Source organism: Heterocephalus glaber, unplaced genomic scaffold (genome assembly GCF_053883595.1).
Source record: "Heterocephalus glaber isolate CG9 unplaced genomic scaffold, H.glaber_assembly_v1.0 deba00001538, whole genome shotgun sequence".
NCBI lineage: Eukaryota > Metazoa > Chordata > Mammalia > Rodentia > Bathyergidae > Heterocephalus > Heterocephalus glaber.
The window spans coordinates 5,346,460-5,373,153 of NW_028258333.1; the positions used below are offsets into that span (position 1 = coordinate 5,346,460).

General features: G+C 38.6%; 1 protein-coding gene and 1 pseudogene across 3 annotated transcripts in view; both read left to right on the top strand.

Moving 5' to 3' along the window:
* Nucleotides 1-24,336, top strand: LOC147824471 (small EDRK-rich factor 1 pseudogene; annotated as a pseudogene).
* Nucleotides 1-26,694, top strand: part of Fbxl7 (F-box and leucine rich repeat protein 7) — a 399,360-nt gene that overhangs the window by 172,541 nt on the left and 200,125 nt on the right. The window contains exon 2 of one of the 3 annotated variants that reach the window (XM_087189244.1): nt 24,348-24,388. The exons of the other annotated variants lie outside the window; for them this stretch is intronic. The gene's annotated coding sequence lies outside the window, so the exon portion shown is untranslated. The remainder of the gene's footprint in view (nt 1-24,347; nt 24,389-26,694) is intronic. 3 annotated transcript variants of the gene reach the window in all.

Below are 26,694 nucleotides of genomic sequence, written 5' to 3' on the forward strand. Positions count from 1 at the left end.
TGAAGGGAGGGCAAGGGAAGGGGAAAAACAATAAGAACCAAGAGACTCATGTAAAGGTACAAGATCCCAATGATGAATGTAACTGTATTTTATACCTAAATTGTACCAATAAAGTTAATGGGGAAAAGGAAAAAAGAAAAGTCTCTCAAAGCCATTCAGCTCTTCATCTGTAGCTGCAACATTTTGAGCCAGAGGCCCTGTTCTATGGCCATTGCACAGCTTCCCAGTATACATGGAATTTTACAAGCACACAATAGCTCACACTCCACAGGGGGGGAAAAAAACCAAAAAAACCCCCCACAGCCTTTAATATCAGCTACTACCTGTGGTGTAAACGTTATCCCCTAGTCTCTGTGTTCCTCCTCTCTTGACCTTGGATGAATACTCATTTTGTGCCTCAGCTCCTCATGTGTAAAATGGAGAAATAGTAGTACCTCAAAAAGTATTGTACTGATTGACTGAGGGAAACAAAAATGCTTAGAATAATGCCTAAAAAATAGTAAGTGCTCAAAAAGTTGAACTTTGTAGTGGTTCACATTATGGAAATCAGTATGGAGATTTTGCAAAGAAATGAAATTAAAAATTCCATGTGACCCAGCCATCCCCCTTTTGGTATCTTCTGAAAGAGCTTAAAATATCATATTACAGTGATACATGCATATCAATGTTTACAGCAGCACAATTCATAATAGTTAAATCCTGGAAGCAGCCTGTATATCCATCAACAGATGACTGCATAAAGAAAATGTAGTATCTATATATAATGGACTACTACTCATCTCTTAAGAATGACAAATTTGAGGCATTTGTAGGAAAATGAATGCACCTGGAAACTATAATGTTGAGTGAAATAAACTAGACACACAAGCTATGTATATAGTATGGTATCTCTCATTTGAATGAGGAATAATATAAAGAAAGATAATAATAAAGGGTGGCTAGAAGGGGACAAGGGGACTGATCTCTTACAATAAGGAAGTGATCCAAGAGAACAAAGAGGAGGGTGAGGAGGAGGGGAAAGGGAAATAAGTAGAATAAAGATATGCCATGTACGGGAACCTAATAACCTCAATGAATGTAAACATTATATGCCATGCCATGAGCTAAGATGAATACTATTAACAAGAATGAAAATTGGGATGGGGAATTAGAGGAGGAGGGAGAGAGGGGGAGGGAAGGAGATTAAAAACAAGAAAGAAGCTGTATTATGTACATGTACCCCTTCCACAAGACGATTGTAAACTGCATGTACTGCAAATAGGTACTAATAAAGTGTAAAAAATTCTTTAATAAAATGGGGTAAAAAAAGAAGTAATAGTGGTAGTAAATGTAGACTAATTGTAACTGCTCACAGTGATCTCTCACAGTTCTGAAGATGAGGAAAATGCCCCAGAGAGTGACTGGCACATTTACCTGGTATGGCCAGAGCTGAATCCAGGTGTATTGGAAACAACGTTTTTCCACCTTGACACAACCGACCCTTTGTTCCGCCCAGTTCCTTGTTGTAGGGGCTGCCCTGTGCATGCATAGGATGTTTTGTACCCTCCCGGGGCTCTAGCCTCCAGATGTCAGTTACACCCCAAGTTCTGACCAACAAAAATGTGCTCCAGACACTGCCAAACATCACGGCGGGGGGGGGGGGCGCTCAGTGTACAGTTGCCTCTGGTTAAGGACCACTGGTGTGATGCAAGACTTTTCTGACCTTTTCACTACCCTCACTGTAGGAAAATCCTTTTTTATATTTCTTTTAAACAGATGAGCTAACCAACAAGGCATTTTTTCACTTCAGAAGAGAAGCTTTTGCTTTCCAATTTTCAAAACCATATAATTACTTTGAATAATCAGCTTTGTGAGCGTAACCCAAACCCAATTCAATTAAAATAAATAATGATGTACAGCTAGAAAATTATCCTTTTGGTCAGTGATTAGAATAAATATACATTGTTCTTCAAAGTCCTCTGCTGCACACCGTGGGAGTGAAGGCTGGCTGGAGGAGAACATACTGGGCTCTTTTAACAGACAAACCACACAGGATCAATACTGCAGTGATTGTAGAGTTAGTTTTGGAGAAACATGGTTTTCTATGCATGAAATATTAGAGTGTCTGAGGTGGTTGGGCCTTTTCTTTGGGTTAGGAGAAAAAATACCCTTTTGTCTTCTTTTAAAATAATTTGTTCTCTGTTTCCATGGGTCCCCTATCTGTGAGTTCCACTCCTGTGAATTCAACCAATCATGGGCTGAGAATATTTGGAAAACATTTACATCTGTATGGGAGATGTACAGACTTATCATTATTGTATAAGCATTATGTGTCTCAGGTGTTATGAGTTATCTACAGATATGTGTAGGTTATATGCAAATACTGTCCAGATTTAGGTACTGAGAGGTGTTCTGGAACCAGTAACCTGCAGGTACTAAGGATATCTAGACTGGAGATATGACCATATTCAGCTTATAACTGAAGAATAGAACATCTCTTCAAGGCAGGATGGTCTCCCTATCCTTCCTCTTCCTGAGCTTTTCCAGCTGAGTGTGTGACCATTTTCCTGGAACTAGGCCCTTACAACTTTGTTATAGGGTGGCAACAAGCCTCTATTATTGTCCGTATGGAGCCACTACCCTTTATGGACAAGTTTTCCCATCTACCTTTCTATTAGATATCATATGGCAGACACAACAAGGTTGACCTCACATTATCAAATGATATCACTTGCCTTTATAGGAGAAATCATAAGCCATCTTGATGTTTCATGTAGTTGTAATCAGTAGTGAAAATCAACTAATTTTCATATTCTGATCTTTACATTTAAACCTCTAACTATGCTCATTCTGGCTTCTTCCACCCTTTTTTTGTAGAGTCCTAACCTGTTATTGCTTTCTTCTGCCTTCCGTTTCCTGTTCCAGGCAGCTGATGGAGGTCAGTCTCCTGGGGAGGGGGCTTTTCAGTTCCTCTGGAGCTTCCTCCAACCCCAGAAGTCCCAGATGATGCTTTTGGGCCTGAAGTTTCCCCTGAGGGTTGCTTCCTTTAGCTGACTTTCTTCTTTGAAGCATACTTAAGTTCCAAGCACTGTCACAACAGGGGAAATGAACCCTTTGAGGCTGTGTTATAATTTGCCCCTTTCTTTTAATGGACAGGTGTTTGCTTGGCCAAACTCTTAGAATGATCCAGCAAAAGCTAAAGAATTCCTTGTCATTCCATCATTGCTTGGGATGAAGTTGGCTGAGAAAAGGGAATTCTAGGAAGTCATTGGCATCTTCAAGGATGAGGCAAACCCAGAGAGACTCCAGGGTCCCTGAGTCTGGATTAGAAAACAAATTTCAGACAAATGATGGGTGGTTTAGGTTTCTAATGAGCAGAGTTATGATTTATATCTAGATGTTCTTGAAGAGTTTCATGCACTCATAGGTGATAGGTGGAAATTTTGGACTTGCTTTAGGAGGTAGTGTCTGGTTGGAAGACTTGGGTCACTGGGCACATGAGCTAGAAGGGTAAATCTCCCTCCATTCCTTCACTCTGTTGTTCACCATGAGGTGAGCAGTTTTTCCTCCACCCAGGCCCTGCCACCATGCCACTGACCTTGCAAGGACTGAAACTTCTAAAATCTGAGCCAAAATAAACCTCTCCTCTTTCATGTTGTGGGTGACAGACCAGCAAAGAGAAAGTGTCTAGGACAGTGCTAATAAATATATAACAGTTGGTTATTTCTATACCAAGTCACCCAGACTAGGTAATTCTTAAGGAACAGATTGATTCAGTTCATGGTTCTGGAGACTGAGAAGTCCAGGAATGAGGGATTGGCAGCTGGTGAGGGTCTTGTTGCTACTTCACACGCTAGTTCATGTCACCCTTTTTCTTCTTGTAAAGCCACTAATGTTGTCAAAATGATGATGGCCTAACCTTCATGATCTCATCTAATCTTAATTTGCTCCCAGAAGATGACCTTCAATATTATTGACAAATGAATTTGGGGACTAAGTTTCCAACACATGAGCCTTTGGGGGATGCATTAAAACAGTAGCAAGGTGTCTGCCATGGCTGTGTGTCCACCGTGGCTGGGTGTCTTCCATGGCTCACCAGAGGCAGTGCTGGGACTGACAAGAGAGGTCCAGGGCTGCAGAAGATAAAAGTGTGAGCCCAGGATCAGGCTGCCTGGATTGGAATCCCACTTTGTTTCCCTTTCCTCACGGAAAGATCCTGTAATCTGCTTACCCTCTCCGTACCTTAGTTTCTTCATCTGTAATATTTTACAGTATGTACTCCACAGAGTATCTACTCCACAGAGCTGGGAATGAATTGAGCTAATACATTTAAAGTACTTGAAACAGTGCTCTGTGCCTAATAATACTAAGTGTGAGCTGTTATTACTAAAATTTAGCTAAGCTAGGACTAGATGTTTCTAATCAAATTGACTGTCCATTCTCCCCACTTCAACAAAGACATCAACAGAGGATTTCAATCCATCCTTTATCTCCCTCCCTCTGTTGTCTTTTAAGAGCCATCCCTTTGCCATTTCACCCTGGCTTTCAATTTCTCTCTGTTTGGCAAATATAATGGCACTGGTAAACCTGCTTTCCTGCCCTGGTAGATAATGGAGATGGCCACTTACAGTTGCCATCCCCTTTCTTCTAATGAAGACTCTTCTTACCTCTGGCTGTAGAAGTGGGAACTGCATACAGGCCTGACCAAAGAAAAAGGTTCCAAGGATCCTTGGATGTGACCTCAGGAGGCACTTCAGCTTAGTCTAAACTTAAATATTTTGCTCAGCCTAAATCTAGATATCCCTTTCTTTTCTTTTGTTCTCTCAGGTACAAGTTCTCATGGATCCTAGGGTTCTTCGCTTAAGGAAATATCAGGCAGGATCCACATTCCCTATTCCCTTCTTTCTTTTAAACTGCGACTTAAATGTAGCTCCCTTTGCATATGTATGTGTCTTCTTTTGACTTTTCATAAATGTTCATTCTTTTTTATTTTTATTTTTTGATGCTGGGAATTTCACCCAAGGCCTCATGCATGCTAAGCACAATCTCTACACTGAACTATACCCCCAGCCCATTTTAACCCTACCATATCTAGCAAAGTATTTGGGATAATTTTGAACACTAATGTGATCAGAGATGAGACACTGGTGCCCAGGGTGCTTAGGCTAGGCAAAAAGAGTTACCTATCCGGGCTCTCTTTGTTCCCAGATTTACCCAGGCGTAGTGGGAATGGCAGTGGTGAGGGTTAAGTGGCTTAAGAAGACAAGTCGCATTTAAGTGTCCTGTATATTTTGTATATATATTTCACTAGAAGGTGTGTTAATGCTTTAAGTAGACCCTGAAGGTCTGCTTCCAGGAGCTCCACTGATCTTCTTTTCCCAAACAGCTTCAGCCTTCCCTCGAGGAATAGATCTGCTGGGACATAGGACCGCAAGCCATGCATCCTTTGTCATTTTGACGCCTTTATTAAAGTTCCGCAGTAAGGAATGAAATAATCTATTCATACGTGTTTTAGCTAAGCCTGGAATACACATTTTTAAAGCAGGAGGAGTGGAAGGGGTTGAGTGGAAAAAAGAAACAAAAAGCTGAAAGAACAAAAAAACATCAGTATGGGCTTCACAACCATAAATGGTAAAACTAACCCTGTCCTCCTGCCAGCTACAAGAACAGCCGAGCAGGTTTTGATTTACAGGAACAGCTCAGCAAAGGCCTTGTAGAGAGCTTCATGCCTGCTATAAAAATGTGATTAGCTATAAAACGGAGAGATTTAACAAGAGCATTTAAGCATAAGCAACAGACCTGCTCAAAAATAAACAAAAACAGAAATTGCTGCCTGCATGTCTAACCAATTGCATAAAGGCCGGGATTAGGAGAATTCCTTTTTAGGCTTGTGATTTAATAACATTACTCTCAGAGTCAAAAGAAAGACAGAAAATATGACCTTGAACTTTGCAAATGAACTCAGTCTGCCCAGCATCTGTGGCTCTTTCCTTTGGCTTTGCACAACCCTAAAGCATGAACAAGAATCCTCCCAAGGAACAGCCCCCCACATCAGGCTATTCCTGAACACCAGGCTGCGAGGAAGTAGAACCCAGTGAGTGTCCAGGGCCTCGGGAGGGAAGGGGAGAGTGTTTCAAGCTGTCAGTCTCCCAGCTAGGCGCTATAGGCTACATTTCCCAGCTTGTTCTGTGCCAAAGCTACAATGCAGCCCAGTACCTGGGAAGACTTTGCTGGACTGAATTGCAAATGAGAATTCTTTCAGGAACCAGTAGCCCTCCTCAGTTAGTCTAAGGAGATCTATCATCCATTAGTGGAATATGGAAAGGGGAACTAGAAAACTTGTGCATCTTTTTTAGTCACTGAGTAATTTCTTAGTGATTATCACAACAGCCATGATGTGTGATTTTTCACAGTGTGTTGGGCAGTAGGCAGTATACTTCATGTGGATTATCTTTGCATCTCCCAAGAAACCCTCCTTTGAAGAAGGTTTTATTATCTCCATTTTACACATAGGGAAATCATATCCAGAGGGATTATCACACAGACTATAAAAGTAAGAGCTAGGATTCAACCCTGGCTTGTCTGAATCCAGAGATCAAGCTCTTTAGCCCAATGCCAAGAAAATGTGCTAAGTAATGGCCCAGCATTGTAGCGCTGAGTTCTACTGTTTCTGAATCCATTTACTATCTCTGACCCTCAAAAGACCAAGTCTAAGCCTGATGCTGATGCAATTGCAGTGCTGATATCCTGCAAAGATTTGTATCCCTGAAGAAGAGGCATGCTGGCTGAGTGCTTAGCCAAATATAGGGCTCTCTGTGCTTATTTTAGCCACCTCTTTTGTTTTCCCTGCTTATCCATGTCTTCCTGAATATATGCAGCCATTGCCCTTGCTCTTTAGGAGTTCAGCCCTGCTTTGCTGGGATATGTCTTATACGGTGAGGATAACTGGAGGTCTAGTTTCCTCCATAATTCCAGAAAGTACTAATGGATGTCACTGCCCCAAAGTCAGGTACATAAAATTTCATGTTCTTGATGAATGAGCTTGTCATGCTTTAAAATTGTCTTTCTCAATTTCAAGCTTCTCCTCCAATGGTTATACATTGGTTTGAGAGGAAGGAAGGAAAAAAGGAAGAAGGAAGGAAGGAAGGAAAGAAGGAAGGAAAGGAAGGGAAAGGAAAGGAAAGGAAAGGAAGAAATATGACCTAGACAATCTAGAATTTGAAATAAATCAAACCATGGTGTGACTTTTTTTTCTAATTTCTTCTTCTATAAGTGGAGCCTTCACCTACATCCTCATTAATTAAAGCTTTATTCTCCAAGTGTCGGTCTACAAATTAATTCTCATATTACAATCATCCCATCTAACTTTCCCTAGCTTTCATAGAATGCTAAGTTTTTACCACTCTTGAACTTCTAAAAGGAGGCTTAATCTATCTTATTAATTATACTTTATGAGTGACACAGGAGTTTCCTTTTCAAAATACCTTCCTTGCTGATTTCTTTTGTTTTTGCATTTTATTTTTTATTAGGCAATGTTGGTAGTAGGCAGTGATTCCATTCCTTGTGGGGAGTTGGTATATGTACATAAAACATCTTAATTCTTTTTTTATCCCCCTCTCCTTAGCCCCTCCCCTCTGCCTTCATCTCTTGGTCCATTTCCCTTTTGCAAAAGTTCTCCCTACTTTCTATTATCTATCTTTCATTTTGCTTTTTCTTTATATTTTTTGTTTTTCACATAATAGAAATCATATGATATATAACCCTGTGTGTCTGATTTATTTCACTTAACTTCATGTTCTCAAGGTGCATCTGTTTTCCTAAAATATATGAAAAAATGTACAACATCTCTGGCCATTAGAGAAATTCAAATTAAAACAACACTGAGATTGCCTAGTATTCCAGAAAGAATGGCTATCACCAAAAAATCAAATAATAACAAATGCTGGCAAAGCTGCAAGGGAGAAAGAAACACTTCTACAATATTAGTGTGAATGTTAACTTGCATAAGAGTTATGGAAATCAGTATCGAGATTCCTTAAAATAACTGAAATGAGAAATTGCATCTGACCCAGCTACTCCCTTTCTAGGTATTATCCTGAAAGAGTTAAAGACATCATATTAGAGTAATGCTTGCATATCCATTTATATATCCTCACAAAACAATAGCTAAACCTTGGAACCTGATTTCTTTCAAGAATAAGATCTGTATTAATTCTAAGATGGACACTGGGAACCTGTGGAACAATTTCATCTTCCTGGAAATTTGTCCATCTCCCGCTGTGATTCATGGGGCAAACACTCCATCAGTGCAGTCCTTCCCTCACATCCTTAGTGACTTAACTCATTCCCATCGCACTTTTACTGTGTCCTGACAAGTAAGTGTAAAGGGTTGTATAAGCAGTTTTATAAACTTGTTGTTCAGCACAGAGTAGGTGGTCAATAAATGCTTCAGTTGAGTGAGTTAATGAATAGTCTTTTAGAAAAAATGCAGGGCAATGAAGAGCAACTCATATCACCAGGCAGATTATAGGAAATTCCAGGAGTTGCAGGCATCCTGTTGTCACATTTTATATGTGAGGTCACATCCTTTTGGGGACCAGCATGATTTCCAGAAGAGTTAAAAGGTATTTCCTTTGCACTTCATGGAATAGATCCTCTCTGGTTAGGTGGAGGTTGACAGAGAAAGCATTTTAGGAGTAAAGAATTATAAAATTGCAAATCTAGAAAGTCTGAAAGTTTAAGATTTAAACTCAAGAATAGAATGTACTGGAGGATAGATTCATATAAGAAGATTGAAAGAATGACATATTTTGGTAACACATTTTTAAAAATCTTAAATGTCTGAGCAAGGAATTAGAGCATACTTAATTTGGAGCCAATTGGAGAGCAAATGTAGAGGTTTGAGCCAAAGAATCATAAGATTGAAAAAGTGTTTTGAGATTAATATGATTGTGGTTGTAGTATGTCTAGGGATAAATTGAATGGGTAGAGAGATTTTCTAACAGATTATTTCTACATTCTAGGTTCAAGGTAAGAAGACAAATTGAGAGTAGAAAGAGTGAGAACAGAATGTGGAGGTTACAAAGACATTTTTCTTAAGAGTTGACAGACCATCTATATACACAAGGCTTAATTAAACTATCACAGAAACTCATTTCCTCCTCTCTTTTGTATATTTTAAAAACTTGCTTGCTTGAAAAAGCAAAATTGTAAGTTTTTTTTGTCTTTTTCTTTTCCCCTGAGTGTGCTTAAACATGAGCAAAGAAAATGACTTTCAACTTTAAAGCAATGATAGTTTGGATTTTGAAAAAACCAATCAGCATCTTAGAGTTAAGAATTAAAGAAATGCTATTTTTCAAAATGAGCAAATGCTTCCAACTTGTTATTATGATAAGAATATTCCTCTTGTAATCTACCTACTCACTTATTTTTAGAGAAAAATTTGGTGTTGATTTGCAACCCTTGTAGTAACATAGGAAGTTGCAACATGAAAGTAAAATGTTTCTTGATTTGAAATGTGCCTTCTAGAAATTGAGACACAGGGAATTTGAATACAAGGCAAGGGGAGAGCAATAGAAAAGGATTTCTTTTAGAAAAATTACCAAAAAATAATCTATACTTTTAAAAAAAGGACTGATGATTGCTGAGGATTTTTGTGAAAGCATAACACTTTAGAGCATGATAGAATCAGCACACATTCCAACCCAGTAGCCATCTTGTAAGTATAAATCATATGTTTTTAACCCTCACTTTACGAAGCCTGAGTTACATGCAAATTTTGCATATACATATAGGTGTTGGAGGAATATGTTGAAAGGTTAAGAATCAGAAGAAAGGTAGTGACTTTAAGGAATTTCTCAAAAGACCTTTATTTTTACCAGTCAATTAATTGTCAAACAAATGAAATAAGGGCAATGTGAAATGCATATTTTTTGTAATGTAGACTACTGTATTTTATTTCTAAGTTTTCTTTGAAACAGTGATGATAAATATCACTTGACATTCAGGTTGTCTCCAGTTAAAAAGGAATTCTCTCTGTCATTGTCTCTCTTACTGTTTTGCAAGATCTAAAGAGTTCAAATATGTTTGTTTTACAGTGACTTAAAATTACAATTATTGAATTCATTTGCTTAAGAAAGAGTTTGAGCTGTAAGTGTAGAAGGATTTTCCAAAACAAAGGTTAAAATTAACGAGTTGCTGAAATAATACTGAATTGCTTAATTAACTCTAAATCAAATTAATCAGCAAATGCATTTCTGTAGACATTTTCATACCGATTAAAGTGCTGGGGTAGGTTAGAGGTGTCTTAACTATGCAGATTCTTGATCCTTACCTGCAGGAAACACTGACATACAGTACTAGGTGATAAATGGAACTCAGGAATGTGCATTTTTGACTTGTTTTATTAACTACTTCTGAGTGATTCTGAGGGAGGTGTCCTGGGACCACATTTTAACTCAACCACAGGACAGGAGGTGACTGCAGCACTCCATCCAGGTGAGAAGGTAATAACCATCCAAATCTGTGTGGGGTTTGGAAAGAGTTCTCTAGTGGAAGGTAACCAAGCCAGGTTCATGGCCTGCTTCTATCATTCTATATCTCTAAATCCTGTTTGCTGTGGATTATAGCTAGGAGGTGTATTAATTTCTTGGGGGCTGCTGTAACAAAGTTCTATAAACCTAGTGGTTTAAAACAGCAGCAGTATATTGTCTCATAATTCAGGAGACTAGGAGTCCAAATTTAAGGCATAGTCTTTCTGAGACTCAGGGTCAAATCCTTTCTTATTCTATCTTATGGAGGAGGTAATGATCAACCCCTGGCATTCCCTGGCTTGTAGCTGCACCACTCCAATCTCTTCCTCTGTCACCCCATACCCTTTGTGTTTCCTCCTCTTCTAAAGACATTGGGTATATGGGATTAAGGGCCCACCCTACTTCAGTATAACATGACCTCTTCTCTACTTAACTCACTATACTAGCAATAACCTTATTTGCAAATAAGGTACCTTCTGAGGTACTATGAATTAGGACTTCAACACAACTTTTTGTAGTGTAAAATCCTGTAATGGGGGTATTAGTTACTTTCTCATTGCTGGAACAAAATACATGACTCCTACAATTATAAGGAGACAAGGCTTATTTTTAGCTCACAATTTGTAGAGATTTCAGTCCATAGTTGCTGGCTGTAAGGCAGAGCAGCATGGCAAAGGGACGTGGTGGAGGAGAAACAGTCTATAGCATGGGAAGCAGGAAGCAGCAAGCAGAGAGCCTTTCTTCCCCTTTATCCCTTTTCCCTTTTATTTAGGCTACAAGCCTTTTGTTTAGTGCTACCCATATCTAGGGTGGGCCTTCCCATTATCCACACCCAGAACTACTACCCTACACTAATCAGTGGAATAATTTAGTTATTATACACCCTTAATCCATGTTCACACACCTTAGATCCAGCCACTCCCCCAAAGCCCCACCTATAGGCACATGAGGCTTTTGGGGGACATCTAGATACAAGCCACAGCAGGGGATGTGACTAGACGAGGGTAGGGAGTCCCAAGTTGAATTTAGTTACTGCTCCAATCAGTTTGTCTGAAGACCTTTTGGAAAACATGCTGAAATTATAGATTCCTTTAATGTGCCCTCCAGATTCTGACTTAATAGAGTGTGCCTTAGAATAAATATTACCATTCGGTATGAATTTCCCACTGTAAGGGATCCTGCCAGAGGTATCCCCTTAATTGATGTTTTGCTGAATGTACTGGCTGAATGATAAGTTATACCTATTTAAAACTTATGTAATAGACATATAAATGTAGGTATACTGTATTCACATTACACTCATATACTCTTTTGGCAAGAGAAGTAATCATCATAGCTTTTGCTTGTTTACCTGATCATTTATGCTTTCAAGGAAAATTAAATTTCTTCTTAATAATGTTCTTCATACAGTTAAATACATTGTCACTATTTTTATTCTTCCACTATTTTAATTATCAAACAGATTGATGGAAATTAGGTTATTTGCCCCATACAGATTGTTTTCCCTTTATTAATGGTGGCAAAGGGTCTTCTTGAAGTGAAACTAAAATGTGAACAGTGAGTTAACCCAAGCCTTCTAGGATTTCGAGAAGCCATCTATTTGATGAAAATGACCTGTTTAAAAATCCTCCTTTCAAGTTAGAATTTAGATAAAATGTAGATAGACCAAAGCCAAAAGTGCTGTTTGCTGCAGACCCATTCAATAATATGTACATTGTCAGTCCTTGGCTCTTTCAAAGTAATTGTAGGCTTCTGCGTGGAACCAATTTTCTGAATTTGGAGACTAAGATAATTTAAATAGCATGTCCTTATATATGGTAATGAGGGGAGTCTGCCAGTGGCTGCATATAGAGCTGGTCGTGCTGGAGGAAAGAATTGGACCTGCACATGATTCACTGACTATCATCTTGTATTTATTCTTTTTCTATGCAAGTGAAGTCCTACCAATTCAAGTATTATCAAGTACGTATGTCTCAGAATCACTGAGTTGCACGCAAAGTGGAATTTGGCATTTGAAATATCTGGTTCATTTTTTCAAATAACACATTTTTAAAAGACAAACTTGGTTAATCCTTAAATAATTTAAAGGGAGTCCATGGTTTTTCTGAGCTCCTTTTAGTTATATCTGTGCTCCAGTGGGATTTGTTCTATACCACCATTGTTACTGATTTGCATTTATTTTGCAAAATTCTCCCCAATATATTAGCCTTCCTGAATGACAGTGCACGTGAAGTGAACTAGAGTTTTGATCATTCCTTTCAGAAGTCTGGCACATAAAATAGTTTGCTTCAAATTGCTATTTCAGAGAAAGTGTTTTAAAATCTGAATCAACCAAATGGTTTAATCTGCTCCTACATGATGTATGTCAATCAAGATGGAAGAAGAGCATGACTCAATGCTCATGATGTCTGTGAATTTTTCTCAGGCTTGCATCGGAGATTGAATTAGAGAAAAACTACAAAAGTTCTATTTATCACTCATTTTTGGTTCATTCAATCTCCATTGATATAGAAACCATGATTGCCAAATTCTTAGCAGGCACATAGTTCTTGATAGATTTGCTACCCTGTTTCTTTGGGTCAAAAATTGTCAAAGAGAAGCAGGAAAATACAAGCTGAAATAACAATTGTCTTAAGGCCATTAATAGTGATTCACATAAATATTCAGACTTAAACTGGAAAACAGTGGATTTGTGCAAAAAATAGTTACATATAATTCAATCTTAAGATTTACCAGCTATTTGTCATAATGAATGTTCCATTTTCTCCCTTTTTTATGATAGCTTTCCTTTGACAATAGCAAATTTTCATTGCCAAGCTTCATTTTTTTTCATCTCTGTACTAGTTAATTCTTAAATTTTAACTACTCATTTGCTGGTTGCATACATTGCATATAAATAACTTAAGTGAAATTTCATTTAATTGAGATAGATATAGAAGTAGTTCCAACATTAGAACATAATAAATAATGTAATGTCATAGAAAAGCAAAAAGTAATAAAAATGAATAAAGAACACGACATGAAATCAAGGATAATAAATCACTCATAAAATGAGGCTTATTATCTGTAATTGTATAATAAAGAAGGTACTCTTGATTTTTACGAATGTTCATTTCTTCATTTGCCACATATTTACTGGCAATCACATAGTTCTTATTTCGCATTGGCCACTGGGTTAAAGGTGGCTGGAGAATGAATTTACCTTGAAGATTTATGGACTGAGAAGGAGACAGCTTAGTGATGGAGATGCCCTGCACTGTGGAAATGTAGCCCCAGAGAAGAGAAGGCTATGGGGCAGCAGAGAACGGACACTGGGAAAGTAAATGACGTGAGGGAAGCCCTGTGGTTTGCCAAGACCCAGTCCAGTGGAGGCTCTGAAGGTGGCAGGATTCTGAAGGAACAGTAGGGAGAAGAGCCTGTCTGCTTCCTGGGAGAGCTGGACATCAGGTCTGTCTGGGAGGCAGAGTGGTCTCATACTGCTTTTTCTGCATCTCCTTTCCTCCGTACTGACTCATTCATATTTTACTAACCATCCCGTCAACAGGTGTAACACCTTCTTCCTTTTTAAAAAATAAAATTGCATGCAGACATCTTCAAAGTTGCATTCTTTTATAAACAAATTGAAAATTGGCACATTTTTGTGGACCACTTGTAGATCAAAATACTTTCAATTGAGAAAGTATTCTCTGCAATCATGTAGATATCTGCTAAATTTGAAGGTAATTTGCATGAAATCAGAGGTAATTTGAAGGTAATTTTTAATTTTAAGTAGTAAACGTAGCTATTTCTGTATAAATATTTTTATGTTTTATTTATGGTGTTAAATTTCTGGACTGGGCATTCATAATAAAGTGTTGCATCTTCAAGAGAATTAACTTCCAAAAATTTACTTTCATTTTATAAAGTAGGAGGGCCCGCGCGGGCTCGGCCTTCCAGACTGACGGTGGCGGCGGCCGCTGGGCGAGCAAGGGAACAATTGCTGGTCTGAGTTGCTCTCCTCTAGGCTCCGCCGGGTGGTCGGCATGGCCCGTGGTAGTCTACGATAACTTGCCCGACAGAAGAATATGAAGAAAACCCAAGAAATGAGTAAGGGAAAATGAAAAGAGGATAGCTTGACTCCTTCTCAAAGAAAGCAGAGGGACTCTGAGATCATGCAGCAAAAGCAGAAGGCAGCTAATGAGAAGAAGTCTATGCAAACAGGAGAAAACTAATGACTAGCTCTGGGAAACGTGGGTGCTACTGCCAACTGGTACATCATAAGCTCCAAGATCAGGATTCCTTAGAATGAACAAGCATTACATGTGTTAGAACTCATCCTCAAAACTGTTTACCTCAAACTTTGTTTTTCGGCCTTAGTGTGATGTTTTAGAACCATTCTTCAAAGAATAAAACATTATGCATGTAAAAAAAAAATACAATAAAATAAAGTAGATAAAATCAGATTTTTATTGAAATTAAATTTATTTTCCAATTTAAATGTAATTAAATTTATTTTCCACTTTAAATACTGATTTTTTATCAGTATCATTCAAATTTGTGTGTAGTTCTGGTAATGAAGTCAATATAGTGATGGCTGTTGCTTCATTTTTTGTACATGCATAAATCAACTTGAAATTCAAATAAGTAAAATTAAGTTAGCAAAGTCTTGATCTCAATAAAGAGTTTATGGACCAATAATATGTAAATTCACCTTTCACAGCAGCATATGTTAACTTGTCACTCATACACACATTCTTTGTAAATTGACTTCTAATTTTTGACAACAGATACTCATCATTCTTCACAACTATTGTGTCTTGCGACTTGCATGAAATCAGAAGAGTTCTGATAGTGTGGAGGCCAGGAATTAGATGATAATAAGTAGGTACCAGTTTTGAAGGATGTGACAAATTTAATTCAAAAGTGTACTGTCTGTGGAGTTTTAAAAATATAACTTCGGGAACTAGAGATGTATGTAGCTCAGTGGTACAGTGTATGTTTAGCACGTTCAAGGTCCTGGGTTCAGTGCTCAGCACCAAATAGTGGTGATAATTAATAAGAGTAATAGTCATTGTAATGTTTAAGTCAGTCTCCTAAGTGAAAAATGGCCTCTCCTTACCTCAAAGAATTCATAAGATTAATGAGCTAAAGGCATACAATGATAAATGCAGTTGTAGTTTCCCCAAACACCTTTGTGGTCAGCCTGCATTGTGCAGTGCATATAAACAAGGCCACACTCAGATACAGTGGCCAGTGTGGAATAATGCTTAGTAATATGTGGCAAATGAATAAACGAATGTCCTGGGTTCTAAGCTTCAGCCTGGAGTAGTGGACTCGTATCTCACCAAGATGCTTAGGAGCCCATATTCTTTCTCCTTCTGTGGCCTGCATTTCCTCTGCTTCTTCTATTTCTGGTGATTCCAAGTGATTAGCAAGATGTGATGAGAGATGACTGAGAAGAACTAGGAGGAAGGTGAGAAAGACAGCAGCTGAGAAACCATAGAGAGGAGACATCAGGCACCAAAAATAAACCTTCCTTGTGCTGCTCATTTGGAAATCCTTCAGCCTCAGGGTCCAAGTTTGAGTAAAATATGGAATCAGTGCAAAGGCCCCTCTACCTTTGCTATTCAAAGACACCATGTTCTATAATTTGATAGTAGTGATACTTCTTTCTTTGGTATTAATTACCGATAGGCAGCCTATTATTTTGGCTCTGGAGTATAGGGAAAAATCTTTGAGCTAAAAATGCTCCAAGACTTTCATGCTTAAGACTATGGTAAGCTTAATGCAGAAGCTTACCATTCAACACAACATTCTGAAAGATGATTATAGAGAAGTGTGCTGATGTAGAGCTCCATGTGGTAATGTCAATTCCAAGAACTAGATTCACATCCTGTGAAGATTTCTCATCTCCTCTTGGCAGTGTCCAAGTCAGGACATACTGCTTCTCTTCTTTTTTTTCTTTCTGCTCCACTGGAGTTATATCCTACTCAAGACTAGGCTGCGTGTTTTTATTTATTTTTTTGAATCCAGAATCCTTTATATCATTTGAAAATACAACATATTAAACTACTTAAAATACTTTGTGAATGAAATCACTTGTCTGAAATGTGGTATTTTAGCAGAGCCCTTGAAGGCTAGGACTTGGGTTTAGCTGGTCGCTTGTCTTACCTAGTTTCTCCACCCGGCATTCTTTTTTCTCTTACGCTTGAATACCAGTAATTATCTTGGACATAATAGAGATTCCTGCGCATAGACAGTTCATTCAGATTTGGTCTGGGGTAGGTAGGCCAAACTATTGAGAAATAAGTAATTCCTTATTTACATGGCCTGGAAGAATCATGGTACTTCCAACTTCAGGGCTGTTCTGTCCTCTGATTTTGCATTTTCACAGTTCTTTTTGATTTGAAGGATGGTGCACTGAATTTTCATAAATTGTAGTTGTCTAGCTGCTTCTTCCCAACTTAATATGTTTGGACACCAGATCCATACGTATGTATTGGTGGCATTAATGTTAGAGGTTAAGTCCATGATATATACATTTAAATTCATGCAAGGGCCAGGATTTCTCTTTCTGTACCGAGGCATTCACCCTCAGACCACTCCACTGGCTCTCTGCCATAGGACCGTTATCTGCCCACAGTTCCTCTGTTTGAGCAGTGTCTATCTTTAGCCCCCTCACACCCACCTTTGTTTGTCTTCTCTTCACCCACCTATCTACTCCAGTCCGCCCTTTGCCAACCTCCTGAGCTGGTTGCTCCTCCAGCAGCATTTCCTCCTTTGGCTTAGGTACCTCTCTTCTTTCTCTCCTGTGTACTTAATATTCCAAGTTCTCCAACTCTTTGGAGGTACATTTTCTTACTGGTATCTTTGTATGTGCTACTTCAGTGAAAATGATGCTGGATCCTTACAAAAGAAGGAAGATGAGATGAAAAGGAGAAAGTTATTATAGGCTAAAGGACTCTTGTAGGCCTGGCTGCAATTCATGTGAGAATCAAGTAACAAAATTTATAGCCATGAGACACCTTATGAACATTTTCAAATAATGCTATGAATTACACAAACATTTTCACCTAGAATATAAAATTCTACCTGACTAAATTTCTCTTGCATAAATGAAATCCCCCAAAACCTATAGTAGTAGAGTATTTCATATATTGTAAGTTCTTAAATCAGTGTTTATTCAATACTACAAATACCCATAGTAATAAAGTATTTCATGTTTTAAGTTCTTAATCAATGCCAGTTGATTAAGTGAAATCACTTCTACAAATATATCCAAATATGTTTAGAAGCATCATGCTCTGGTACCCTGTACCAACTACTCATTTTAACATGGCTCTATTTTACCTATGTATTCATCATTCCCCTTGGCTTCTTATGAGCAATTTCTTTTGTAAAACCACATCCATTTACAGGAAAAGTTTGCATTTTCTGTAGCCATGTTATACTATAGGCTATACATCTTTAAAGGTTCATTTCTAAAAGTAAAATCAGCTAATGATCTCTTTATTGGATCATGTATTACAGGTATTTATTATTATTTTTGAGACAAGGTCTCTCCAACTTGCTAAGTTTTGAGGACTGGGCTCGAACTTGTGCCTCAACCTTTCAGAGTCCTGGGATTACAAGAGGATGCCACTAGGTTTAAATTATAGATCTCTAAGAGTTACTACAAGTAAAATCAGCTAGTAATCTCCTTCAGATATTGTCAAGTCCAAAAAAGACCATTGGATGTAAAACTTTACAAATATTCTTTACTACTTAGATCCAAGGATGGAGTTCCCTTTAAAGTATACATTTAGCATTTGGACAAGGAATTTGTTATTTAATATTTTGCTACATTTAACAAAGCGATGTGAAGATAACTTTTCTAGACTACCTGATACCCCATTCTTCTGGATACATACCTTGTTACAGATTTCTTACATGCTCAGTAAAGAAGCTATGTGGTTGTTTGACAACTCCAGATTTGTAACTGAACTGGGATTCACTCATTCCGTGTTCCTGACACCATGGCCTGTGGAGGCATATGGATTTGGCTCTATTGCTGCCCATAGGCACCTAGGACAAGGAGGGATGACAGACCTTTGCCATTGCCAGGCTTGGGCAGGAGCTTTATGAGGAATAAGAAACCCCAAAGCACTGTGTAATCAGAGGAGGCATGCCCTGGAAGGCTGTGACATGACAACAGAGCCCCACAAAATGTCATTGCAAAGATTAGACAGTCGACTGAAGAAAGAGCTGGCCCTTGACTTTGTAGCGTGTTTGACACTAAAACTTGCAGGTTGGATCTGTCAGAAAGTATTCCTTTCTTAATATTCTTTTCCCCAGAATATTAGCAGGTAAAGAGTCCAGTTTACAGAAGCAGGTTGTCCTGTTCATTTCCCAGGTAGATCCTTGTTCCATACAAAGTGTGAGATGAGGAGGAGAGAAGCTATGTTCACCACTTGTCCTCATGCTGTGGTCATCCGTCATGCTTTAGCGCAGACATTTTTCTGGACCTACTGGCAGTGCCCGCTGTGGATATTAATTTCTTCTCATGCTGTGTTTTTATATCACTGTGCTGCTGCACTCTTTACGGACTGACCACTTTGTTGATACAGAAGTTTTGAAGGGGCACCAAGGATCGACCTTGCTTTAGCTGCAGAACATTGAAGTATTTACCTTTCAGTCATCTTTAACGCTTATTTATTCAACACCTACTTGAAAGTCCTGCAGAGGTCAGGAAAGAAAGGGACAGCCCACAGGGATATTTTTTCATCTGATATGGTTACTGAGTCAGGCGGGTAAGGATGGATGAGTTGGCGTCACAGTTCCCTGAAACACCTAGGTCCACTCCAGTCTTCAGGGAAGATCTGCTTTAGCCACTGTGGGAATGTACGGGTAGTCCAGGGTGCGGTGAGGACTCGCTCTTCTGTGTTCCTCCGATCTTCCAGGACCTCATATCCGTCATCACCTTCACCTCCTTTTCCATTTACTTTTCTGTCCCATTTCTACGAAATCTTCTTCTCTCAGTACTTTGTACTGCTTTATCCTGCAGTCTTCATAACACATGGCTGATAAATGTTTTTATTTGTACTCTGTGCCAAACATTGAAAGTATAGTTCCTACAAGATCTGAAATATTTTTCTCCTATCCACTCATTTCTCTGTTTTAGACCTATTTATTCCAAGGATTGGCTGGTGTTGGGATGCTATCTGAATATCCTGGTTTATATGCAAAAATACAGAAAACTGACTTTGGAGGATGAAGTCCAGGGCTATTCACTGTTTCCAACGCTGTCTGCTCACTGCAGTGACTGTACAAGTAGCCCTCAGCATTAGAAATGGAAAGGAATCAAGACTTTCACCTGGTTCCCATTTCTCAGCTAATGGAGCAGAGGCACAGCACTGCAAAACAAGACAGTTTGTTTCCAAATGAAATCCAGATGTGCTGAATCTTAGCAGGTGCCCTGAGGATCCCTTATCTGGCTTCCCCAACTCATCTCCTCCACTATTCCTCTATCTGAAAAATTAGAGATCCAAATACACTTTTGGTTACTGTAGCAAGAAATTGTAATCTCAGATATGCAAATATGGAACTTAAATCCTGACACTTAGCTGCTAATGCCAAACACCGCATTGCCTGACATCCCAAGGCTGAAAAGTTCTTTTTGCTGGTTAATTTTTGCTCTGGGGAATGAATAATCAGTTATCAGGTCTCCTGACCATTTGTAAATCTTTGAAACACTGTCCTTAGAAGAAAAGAATCATTTTTTTCCCCTCTTCACTTAGAGGAACCCCAGCCAATAATCCAATGTGCTTTTACTCTCAGTTCTACTTACATGAATTCTCCAAGTTAGGTCTTTCTGTTCAGGGTTTTGTTTATTTGTTTTAAAACCACGAGAGCATGCTAAGTAACTTTTATGGAATAAAAAATTTCTCAGTGCTTAATAGTACAGTATTGGAGTATTCAGAGTTACAGCAATAAAGTGGTGGGCTGTAGGGCTTTTGGCAAGGGGTAAAGCTTGGGAGTTGTCCTAGGCGTGTTTTGTCACATACTTGGTCCTTGATTCAAATGGCAAGTGTTCTGAAATCATATTTGCAAAATATGATTTGGTGGGCCTCTGCACATTGCTTATTTCCTTTGTGTTGAGTGGTCAAGAATGATGTGTTCCAAACAGAGCACCTGCCTCTTTAAGATGGAGGGGCCAAGACTGAAAAAGGGACCATAAAACACAGGCCCTCCTCAGAGGGAAGTCATAGGCTAGTTGAGAAGCTAAGACATTGCACTGTGATCTCAACATCAGCATTAAAGCTTACAAGCCCGAGTGCTCTTCCTTTAAACTATGCACAAATCAAGTCACTTCTTATTTTATCTGTTGCTGCCACTCTGACTTTAACCACCAGCATCTCCCATCTCTCTTAGTGCCGCAACCTTCTTCCTCGGTCCCTTTTGTGTTGTTCTAAGAAAATGTGTGAGACTGAGTAATTTACAAGGAACAGAAATTTATTTTCTCACAGTGTGGGAGGTTGGAAAGTCCCAAGATCAAGGAACCAACACATTCAGTGTCTGATCTGGGGCTTTTCTTCACATGGTGCCTTGGTGCTGTCCTCTCATGGTAGGGGGCTTTGGAAAAGGGGAAAATCGATGAGCACCATGTCCTCACATAGCAGAAGAGATGGGAGGAAAGAGGGCCTAGCCAGAGCCCACAGCCCCTCAAGGCTACTTACTGGTCACCTCCGGAAGACCCCTCCTTGACTATCACCTCTTAGTACTCTCACACCGGTCCTTAGGTCCCAAAATGTGAGTTGGAAGACACGCATCAACCTAGAACCTCACATGCGGTGTCTGTGGTGTTTTCGCTGTTTCCTCCTTTAGCCTGTCCCCAGCATAGCAACCAAGGGACCCATTACAAAGTGAGTTGGGAGCCTCTGCAGCTCCCAGTGCACCAGTGCGCAGCTAGCACCCTTGCATCAACAAAGATTCCACATGCCACTGAGCCACACGCACCCGCACCCTCATCGACAGCTCTCAGTGTCACCAGCTTCCTTCCTGAGCTCCATCCATGTTCTTCCTGGTGTACACCAGGCATATTGTCACCTCAGGGCCTTTGCACTTATTGATCCTTCTGCCTGGAATCTTCTTCTTTCCAGGCGGCTCATTTCCATGCATATTCAGGTCTTGGCTCATTGTGAGGCCCTCTTGGGCCACATTTTCTTACACTGGACTAAAAAGCATATGCACACGCACACACACCCTTGTGGAATTTTTCCATTCAGATATCAGCGAAGGTTAGTCCTAATATTTGGAAAACTTCTCTCTCTTCCGCAGTAGGAGGTAAGGTTCACAAGGCATAGTCTTTTGTTTTATTTTGGTTGACACAGAGCCAAGATGCCACGCACTGGTAGAAAATAAAATTTGAAAAGAAGGAAAGTAGAAAGGACCTCACAAGTCTAAGATATCGAGTACAGCATCTCTGTTTGGAAATAAAAAATGGATGGAAGGAAAAATTCTCTGTGTGTCATCTCACCTTCCTTTTTCCTCTAAAGTTCAACCAGACTAATATTTCACCAGCACAACTCTGGTTTATCATCTACTTAGAACAAAATCCTTCAGCCTCTATAGATTGTCTGAATTCTCTGGTCTAAAATTTGAGATTTCCCACCTTCTGTTTGCCAACCCCTGTCACATAACCTGTGATCCATCTCACTTGGAGTACTTGCTCCTCCCCGAAGGCAAGGAAAACTCTTTCATCCTAGAGCTTCCAAAAGGAATGCAGATTTGCTACACTTTGATTTTAGAATTTCTGACCTCTGGAACTATAGAATAGTAAATTCGTGTTCCTTCTTTCTTTTTTTATTTGTACACGTTTTCAGTGGGTAATGATTACATTTATTGCGGGTCATGGTGGATGTACATAACACACCTGAATTCTTTTTCCTTCTCCTTCCTCTCCTTGCCTCCCCCTCCCTTCCATCTCTTCGTACCCTTCCCATTTACAAAAGATCTCTTCCGCCGTTTCCCATTATCTATCTTTCATTTTGTTCTTTAACTCAGTTTGTAGTAATTTATTCCAGTGGCAACCGGAAATTCACATATTTTTCAGGAAAAGAAATTAAGGCTTTGACTGTTGAAAGTAGAGGCCAAGGTGGGTGATTTCTCCATAAAGGACCAGACAGCAACCGTGTTAGGCTTTGTAGACTGTGTTGATCTCCAGCACAATTATTCAGCTCTTCTGTGGACCTTGAAAGCTGTTGTAGACAATGGGTAAACAAGTGGGTATGACTGTGTACCAATAAAACTTAAATTTAAAAAACACGGGGTACACTGGATGTGACCTACTGTCATTGCTGAGATGTAGTACATACCAGTGCCTTGTCACCATTTGTTTCCTTAATTTGGGTTTCATTCTGGTATCTGATGCTTACATAACTGTGCTGGATGACTCACTGAGCCAGAGAGAGGACATTTATCAATGGTTTTAGGTTCATTCTCCAATCAGAATTAAAGATTCAGCTCATTCATCACACTCTACAGGCATCTTTAATGTCTCAGTATCTGCACATTTGCCAACACTGTGTCCTAGAAGTGTACACTGTGGTGCTAATGTACCTTGGGTGGTAATGTAGTGACATTTCATTCAGCTGCCAATGCTTTTCGTAGTAAGAATATGCACTTTTCATAAAAGTGTATTTCATCCAGGAATCTGCAGAGAATTAAAATTAATTGCAAAACCATGTTTTGGTGTACAGATTTGAGAATTGCTGAAGCTCTTCTGCTTATAATTGTTTCTTGGGATTCTCTCTTCAGATAAATATTCACTGAGTAGAACAGGTATTGAACAGACTGTGTGATGCTGTAGCCAAAGAAATTGCTGTACACAGGGCTCCTTCCCAGACTCCATACCAGCTTTTTTTTTTGTTTCGTGTGCCTGAACCCAAACATCTGCATAAATGCAGCAGGTTTAAACTGCCTGCTGCTGCCTGTGTGCAAACACAATTTTGTGCTCGTTGCGATTCATATCAGGATGAAGTGACAGTGTTACATGTTTCTGTCCCCGCTGGCCTTGCACGCTCTTCCTGGGCTTACCTGCTGCCCTCTGTGTAACCAGTCCAGACTCAGTTCTATCCCCTGCGTGGCCAAGTTCATGCTGGTCCTTCTTCCCTCCAATTTCTCTTAACTCCTTACAATCTATACAGGGCTAGTTAACTAACGTCACACACAATCTTCCTATTTACATGATTTTTGTATGTGTCATACTAAATTGCAAATCTTTACATTCAGGAACTAGATTGTAATGTGTTACAGCTCATAATACTTAACTAAAATTAAAATGTTCAACAACTATCTGCTGGCTTCTTGTTGATTTTATCCCTTTGAGTCTTCTTTGGATATTTAAGTATTGTTACATAACATTATACTACGTTTCCTAGTGATAAACTGTGAAATTATTTCCATTTTACTCTCTAAGTTACAGTAAATATTCATTCACCCCTTGTTAAAAATATTTTTAAAAAAACCATCTCATCTCATTTCTAGGTTTTCTTAGTGCTTATCATTTATGGTAAAATAATTCCTGCTTCATAATAATGTCTGGGTAAGATCTTAGAAGCAAAGAATAATTAGGATGTAATTGTGAATGTTTTTGACTTTGGCAAGACTTCACGTAAGCTTTTCCAAATGAGTAAGGATTTTAGTACCTTCAAAGCCTCCCAGAGGAAGCAAGTGCAGTGCTTCCTGACGTAGTTTCATTCTATTTTAAATAATCTGCCATGGAAGGCTCTGTGCATTTGCCAGGTCTTGGTAAATGTACTATTTGGAACGGAGAGGTGTTTGGAAATGTGTTTCTTCTCTCTTTTTCTCTCTCTCCAGCTCCCTGAGACACCTGCTCCCCATATTCTGATGCAACACAGGTAGGATGCCTACATGTGCCAGCCTTGTTTGGCAGCTAGTACTTCCAGACAGCCAGCAGGGATGAGAAGCAGAGTTCCACTTAGATTCAGTCATGGAAATAGTCTGAGGATGTTCATTTGAAAGAAATAGGCACTGAGCTCCTAAGCCATTCCTGTTTTAAAATGCATCTCTGCTTACACTGCCCCTTCCCAACAATAGTCATGATTTATTAGTGAACTACATCTCCCAGTTCCCAATGGTACTGTCAAACACTAGTCAAGGTCTTTATTTTTTTTATATTTTATGAATAAAGAAAAGAAATTTTTATAATCAAATAATATGAGAATAACAGTATTACACTATGTATCAATATCTTCAAGGTAGTTATCAGTACAACATTCTTACAAAAAAGAAACAGATAATGACACAAACTTTTTTTTCAACAAACTAAGATAAGCTAAGAGGATAAATGAAACAAATTAGCATGCATATTAAAATAGTTTTAAAGCAACAGATTACATAATTTGAGGAAGTATTTGAAATTCTCCCTACTACCTATTTATCTCTATTTGTGTGTATATACATATATAATATATATTATATATAGTGTTTCTAATATAGAAGAAACCATGTGATATTTGAGCCTTTGTGTCTTATTTCACTTAACGTTAAATTCTCAAGTTGCATCGATTTACCTGTGAATGTCTCAAGTTTACCTTTCTTCATGGCAGCCTAGTACTCCATTGTGTGTAAATACCATATTTTCCTTTTTCATTCATCTGTTGGTAGACATATACACTGTTTTGAAGATCTAGCTATTATAAATTGCACTCCTATAAACATAGGTATGCATATATCCCTACAATATGATGATTTTAACTCTTTTGGGAAGATACCTAGGAGGGGCAGAGTTGGATCAAATGGAATTTTTACTTTTCATATTTTGAGGGATCTTTATACCATATTGTGGTTTCCATAGTGATTTTACTAGTTTACATTCCATCAACAATGCAGTAGTTTTGTGCCAGCATTTGTTATTATTAGATTTATTTAGCCTCATTCTGTTTTTCTGAGGTGAACATTCACCACTATACACTTTGCTATTGGACTGCTTTCATTGTGTCCCATAATTTCTGCTATGTTATACTGGCGTTATCATTTAAACCTATTAAATGTTCATTTAAATCTTATTTCTTTCTTAATTTTCTCTGTGACCCATTCAAGAGTGTGTTAATTTACATAAGTTTACATAGTTTTTCTGGTTTCTTTTGCTCTTGACTTCATTGCACTGTGATTTGATAATACGCATGTGTTAAATATGTTTTAAAATATAGAGTATAAAAGTGATTTTCATAGCATTTTCCTCATCTTACATATTGTATGTAATCTAGAAATACAGTACCCAGAGGATATATGTAGGTTATATGTATAGTGATACTATATCATTTTATGTAAGGACTTGAACATTTTCAGATTTTGGCACCTAGAACCAACTTTCCAAGGGACGGGTATATGGTGGTACCTCGATTCAGAAATGCTTCTGTTTGCAAAAGCATTTAGTAAAATTTTGTTTTTGTTTGCAAACTCTGGATCTGGTACAAACAGGTCCGTGGGGCATCTTTTCCACATGAACACAGATCTGGCCATCTTTTCCAGAATCGTGGAACAAGTTGAGTTCTTGAACCGAGATACCGCTGTATATGTAAATGACAGGAAGAGCTAGAATGTGGTAAAATGTTAACTATTGGTGAAGCTTAGTACATAGTATTCATTTTGCTATTCTGGCAGAAGTTTTTGTAGGCTTGACACTTTTCAAAATAAAACAATTAGGGAAGAAAAAGACAACAAATTCCAAAAGGTCTTTCTCTTTGGCTTTTGTTGGATATTAGTTAAACTGAAAAATCTCCAAGCTATTAAAATAAATAATCTGTTGTAAACTTCTATAAGATTTGGGCACTTTTGGTACTTACAGTAATAACAGTGGAAGATTCACTAAGTAAATACATTTTCATATTTATTTGACTCTTTAAGGGATACTCCTGCTTGTAAAATAAGCAAACAAATAAAATAGCATTGCTAGGCATCCAGGCAAGCATGATCATCACAAGTTTTTGATTTGGAAATGTTTCCTCATTTGGGAGTTATTGCTTTCAGCTGTAATAATAACAGGCTTTTCCGCTAAGGGAAAAATACATGGTGTTTAAAATAAATATCATCAGTACAACTTTACAGTGTTGAGAAAACATAAATGACCTTTTCTGCCTTTAAACACTGAGATCTGAAAGCTTCATGAATATGGATTCAGGGATACAGAACGTAGGCTGAT